Consider the following 6,525-nt stretch of genomic DNA (forward strand, 5'->3'; position numbering starts at 1 on the left):
ACCTGCTTACTCAAGATAAACCACAAAACAGTTGAAAGGCAGTTTCATGTGGGAACTATTTTCTTTCTCCCGAACTACACCCAACGACCGTCTCACCTGCACAGAAGAAAGCGTACATTTACTCGTGGCTCGTAACTAATAGTTTGATACTCACTTGAGCTAGATAATGTTACTGCTCAGCCAAGGAGGACGCCATTAATGTTTAGTTCCTAACTGCTCACAGTCAAGTCTGTGAATTGTCTTGAGTAACCGGTCATGATTTTTGGAAAGAGACATGCTTGTTGATGTTTTCAAATGTTTTTATTTAGTACCATCTAGTTTCATTATATTCACGAGACATCTCCAAATTAATCAAAACTGATAAAAAGCACTTCCGATAAGAGGGAAAATGTGTTTTTAAAAAAACAAGAAAAACAAAACAGACTTTTGGCATTACAAAGCAGGAAATCAAACAATACATAGACACAATACAGGAACAAACAATACAGACAACCCAAACAAAAGCAGCCAATGTGGGAGTCTAGGGAACTCTAGACACTAGTGGACAGCCAGACTAATACACTTCATATTAAAACATTTATTTTTGATTTTGGGGCGAACGTTCCCTCCATCCGTTCCCCTTCTAACTCATCTTCTCACCCCGGTGTCCACACCCTCTGTATAGGCAGCCCACCATGGCATTGTCACTGTGTAGTTTACAACCTGCCAGATCTAACCACAATGTAAGGGCGCACTGACACTGTCCATCCGTATCGTGCCCAAGCACGTTTTACGGCTAAGGTCTAGATCCACGGACCATGCGCAGACATTTAAAACAATGGTGGCGAAAGGTTCACGTTGGTGTGATGCGGAGGTGGAGTGTTTACTGCAGATTTGGTCGGATGAAAATATTCAAAAACAGTCGGACAAGACGCACAAAAACTCCGAGGTCTATGGAAAGATTTGTAAACAAAGTGACGCGCCGCGATGACGTCATCAATGCATGTGACGTGTTATGGCGTGATGACGTATAGGCAGGCAAGAAACATTCGCGCAAGGTCCAGGTAGTATGAGTACAAACGGGCCTGGGGAGCGGGGAGAGGGGGTCGGGGGGACAAGTACCCTAAAGCACGGGGCACGGTACGGATGGGCAGTGTGAGTGTGCCCTAATTCTCAGTAATGTCACCTTCATTTCAATTAATGTGTGTGTGTGTGTGTGTGTGAATGTGGGGGGGCATAATACAATTTGCTAAAGAAAATACAATTGCTCCATAAAGATTCAGGGCTAGGGCTTAAGACAAGTTCAGTGCAAAGGAAATAACTAGATTCTGTATAGAGATAGAATTGGTCCTCCACACTTAACAGAGAGAGAGAGAGAGAGAGAGGAGGGGGGAGTGAGAGAGGGAGATTTTCTGTGAGCTGTTTTAATTAAAGTGGAGAAGGAGACTAAGAGTGTGCAGCTCCTTCTATTGTCCCCTCTGTATGAAAAAGATTACATTTTGTTGCCGTCAGGATTCCTGATTTCACGCCTTGATAACTTTGACAGTGTGAGGCAGACTGCTCTCTCCCGACGAATACTGTGTTCTCTAAAGTTGTCCCGTTATCTTGAATAAATGAAAATATTATCATAATAATTACATATAATTGAATCTCCTTTAGAACTAATTAAGGTTTCAACGAGAGGGTGAAATGTATTCCTAAAAATCAAGTCGAGGTAGTAGGAGGACAAGAGGACGGCTGTGGGGATGTTTTAAGCGTGGAGCCGGCAGCCAAAGCGCAGCCCAGAGTTAACTGCTCTCATTAAGATAAATGGCCACTGGCTGGCCCATCTCATGTTTCTCTTACAAACAATATCAGCGGAGAGAAGTGCACTGTGGAGCAGTGGTAGCCTGACATTTAGTTGGTGAGAGTGCACAAGGACTTTTTACGGTGAACTGTCACAAAGAAAGATGTGAAAAGTCATTAAACGGTGAGATCGGGTGAATGGCTTTGATGCTAATGTGCTGTGATGTTAAGGATTTAGCCCAGATCTGCGTACGCTTGGCTGGAACTGCGGAGCCAAATCCCAGGTGGGCCCGCGCAGCTGTGAGCGGACACCATGAAGCCATCCTCCTGTGTGGAGGGAGCAGACGTAAATGTATCGTCTTGGCTGCTCTGTATGAGAATGAGGAGCAGGAGGAGGAGGAGGAGGAGGGGAAACACAGATAGATCTAAAGATAGTGACAAAGACCTGTTAATCTGCCACATCAAAGCTCTGGGTTTTTTAATTCGCTCTTAAAGAGGGGGGTAGCTACTTCTGTATGCGACCTCATCAACTTGTGGCTCAGAGCAAATGGCAGCAGTGCACGAGGAGGTCTGCAGGGGACAGACAGCTACACCACCCGCTGCAGTGATAAAGGCTGTTCATCTGGCTAATGACTACCGTACACCAGAAGACTTGGAAGAAGACTTTTAAAACCCCATTTTACATCTAAATGTGAGTTTTTAGTTACAGATTATTCGATTCTGCAGATAGTGACCCTGCAGTGACTACATTTTGATTCCTTCTGAGATTATTTCACATCCTGCTCCCGGTGGAAAATATTACGCCAAACTCTCTTTAAAATATATGAAGTATTAACCATTCTTTATGTGGCTTCAAAAAACACATAACTTTAGAACTCTTTTGGAAATTTTTACCTCAACTTGCTACTGTGAGATCAGACCAGGAAACCAATGAGAGGCAAGCTATTTCAAAATTGAAGATTTCTCACCTAAACGTGCAGTCGGCAACAATTGCTTAATGATATCATCCGGTTTTAGAAAAAAGGTTCCTCTTACTGCACTTAGAGCCTGTTGTTTGTTTGGCAAAAATCCACAGCGCCCGTGTCATCCTGTCCACTCATTGCAGGTCAGTCACAGTTCGTGCACACGCCACAGATCTCCCCTTCTTGTTCGCGCATGTTACAATATCGCAGGCACACGCCTCAAGCCAGGCATACGCTAAATTACATTAACAGTTGCAAGTTAGCCAGCCTACCTCTGTGTAGCATGTACTCCGTGGCGTTAATTGATGAGAGAAGAGACGGGCACTGACGAGCACTCGTGGAGAGCGTGGAGGAGCTTGGTGATGGAGGAGGTGCTGGTTTGTGGATCAGATACACAAGTTAAACACAGTTTCATAACTCCACTAGTTTCTCCTCCTTTTCCATCATTTTCAGACTTGTTCCCTCCACGTTGACTGCTACCCGGTTGGCCGCTTCCTGTTTAGTGGTGGAGTGTTCACACCTGTTGGTTGATGACACTGTTCATGTCGTTGAACTTTCTATTCACACGGCCCCAGCCTAAAAATGCATGATAATATTAAATACGCTTGATTTTATTGGAACGTGAGGATGAGAAAACGACTTAAAACAGCTTAGAGTTATATGACCACCTTCCACCAAATGATCGAGATCACGGGAGTGATACATAAGTCAAACCCCTGTGTCCTCTTGCGTGTGATTGTTTAATCGGAACAGATATTTCACATATGCGCTGACAAATCTATCCGTGTCTCTTACTGGAAGTGTGTCACAATCAAGAATCCTCACAGATGAGACACTACCATCAATCAGGGAGCCAGTTATAAGAAAGCCTGTAAGCAGATTCGGATTCTTCCCACATCACACACAGTAATGCAGTATTTATTTGAAAGCATACATAAAGAGTCTCAGTGGAACATGCAATATAGATGTAGGTCCTGTCTGCTGGATGAGATACGCTTGTAAAATGCATACGAACCAGTGTGAATGAATCACTGCATCTTGCTCCGTTCATTCATTTCCTCCATCTCTCTCTCCGCCCCCTTTCCCCTCCAGACGTCCCATGTTACTTCTCTATGTGCCCTGCCGTTTTCACGCTGTCGTTCTCTCCTTGTGTGTGACCCATCTGACTGGCCCAAGCCTCCATTCCCTCTCTACCTCCCTTACCCTGGCGTTGAACCCTGCTGTGGGTAGTTTCTCAATGCTGCCCCACCCGCCCTCCTGAGCACAGCGTTGAGCTGAGCTGGCTAATCTCTGTGAGCTTAATGCCGAGCTAACGGAACATCAGCAGTGAGAACTCCCCTCTCTCCTTCTCTATCTATCTATTTCTCTCTATATCTATATCCCATCAAACAAATGCGTGTGCGCACAGTCTTAAGATGTGCTGGTTTAGGTATTTTCCTCTCTCCCGTTCAAAGCATCTTACATAAGCCCCCTGGATTGTGAGGACATGATATCTCCTCGAGAGCATGCCAACGGAGTGCCCCGACACAGATACGCCCTAGTAACCTCAACACTCCTCTCCCCCACCTCCTGCAGTGCGTCCGGAGAGAAGCTGGACACACACACACACACACACACACACACACACACACACACACACACACACACACACACACACACACACACACACACACACACACACACACACACACACACACACACACGTTGGAATCAAAGCTGGGCAACTGGAGCCCACAACACTGAACTCACGTGGAGGACACAACTTGGGTGACATGCTGTGGAAGAAGCCCCTCACTCTGCTCCTTTCCAATCCTCTCAGATCTACAGCAATACTCTCACAGAGACTCCACCCTCTCCGCCTGTCTCCAGGGGCGGGTTGAAGAAGAAGATTAAGACACATTCATTGCTGTGAGACGGATGGTGTTGTTACAGCAGCAGCCTTACTGTTGACCCATCTAATGCCAGCAGACGTGGATATTTGGCCTTAGAGACTGCAGGACAACACTTGTCCACTCAGCAAAGAATAGTAACAGACTGTCAAAAACATAAATATACATATACATATATATATTTAAATATATATATAAAAGCTAAGAGTCCACAGATCTGAATAAAGTTGTATTTAAATGTGGGTCATGCAGTGGAGGTCGTCTGTTTTATCTTTTTTTGTTCCTCATGCTTTTGTTTCTCTGTCATGTGGATGATATACTGTATGGATGATATGATGGCATCTATTGTGCTTTTCAACATTCTTAAAATCAATAAAGAAGTACACAGAAGTACTTAAACCACTTCAGTTGTAGAGAGACAGACTCCGGTATTATATCTTCTGTGCTTCATGTGTAGGAAGAGTGTGTCAACAATGCTGAAGTCTCTATTTTCTCATATTTGCATACCCATACTGTGTGCCGACGGCAAAGAAAAGATGTGACAACAGTTTTTTGCTGAGGGCTCTTGCAGATATACATGCAGAGAGAGAGAGAGAGAGAGAGAGAGAGAGAGAGAAAGAGAAGTAGAAGGGGAATAAGGAGCAGAGAGGGAAATGGGGTTGAGATGGAGAGGGAGGAAATGTTTCGACTGGAATGATGCATGAACACAACTCCATCCCCTAATTAGCCTCCTCTCTCTCCCTCACTTCTTTGTTTCTTTGTTGTGCATCTTCACACTCCCCATTCATTTTGAGACGTAATTGACATTAAATTCATTCTACTTCTTAATTAAATCCCAGAAAACTGTTAACGAGGGGATGGGTTCAAACATTCAGCTCACAAAATCCCTTTAAACAAAATCGATTAAGGCATGGCTGGCGGCGAAGCCAGGCCCTCCACCCCTCCTCTACGCCCCCTTGTTCCCATAAAAAGTGCTGCTTGCCTCAGGATAACCTTGCCGGAGATGATGAAAGGGAGGCAAATAAGTCAACACTGAGACTGAAGAATAGAAATCTAATTTGGAAGAAAGCAGGATTGAGGTTAATGTGAGAATCTGTGAGAGCAGCATAATGGGTCAAACATGCACATGGACACACATACTGCAACACATGCACAATCACAATCAGTAGCAATCATTGATAATGGAGATAAGGGTTTACAAGAAGTGCAGAGGCTTTTGGTGGTCCAGGAACAGGGAAAACAATTCAAGAGTGTGAGCTTCTCAGCCAGGAAAGGGCATTTCAGCATGAGTAATGGGAAGCTGGACGATAGTCAATTGAGAAAATAACTAGTCATGGCATGAAGAGGCGGGAGAAGGCATGCAAAGCTTAAAATGACAAATAGACATTCAGAAAAATAACCTTGAGGTATGAAAACGTGTGTCTGGGAAAACTACACAAAATGTTTAACAAGAAACAAGGAGAGTGAGAGTAGACAGACGGGATGGAGAATACTGATTGTTAGCACTTTGTTTTCGATAACAAGGCTATCATATGGACATTTATGTGCCCTTAAAGGACCCTTAGTGTAAAAACGGAGATGTCTTTTTACTATTTAATTATAAAGCAGGGGGAGGTGTTAAATAAATAATGTGAAAGTATCAAAACATTCAATCCACAGAGAAACGCACACAGCCCGTATTCAGAAACTGTCTTTAAACGAGCCGTTAGGACTTCCTGTACGGTGTGATGTCACAACTATACCATATACTGTATGAGTAGAAAGAGTTGCTACAGTGCTGTTACAGTCATTCCTCGACTTCAAAGACGACACAGAGATACAGAGAGCGCAGATGCAGAAGACCTGGAAAAGCTGACGAATCAGAGCAGGCTCGTCTTAAAGGTACAGGCGCTAAAATGGAGCATTTCAGA

This window comes from Echiichthys vipera (assembly GCF_963691815.1).
Source record: "Echiichthys vipera genome assembly, chromosome: 17".
Lineage (NCBI taxonomy): Eukaryota > Metazoa > Chordata > Actinopteri > Perciformes > Trachinidae > Echiichthys > Echiichthys vipera.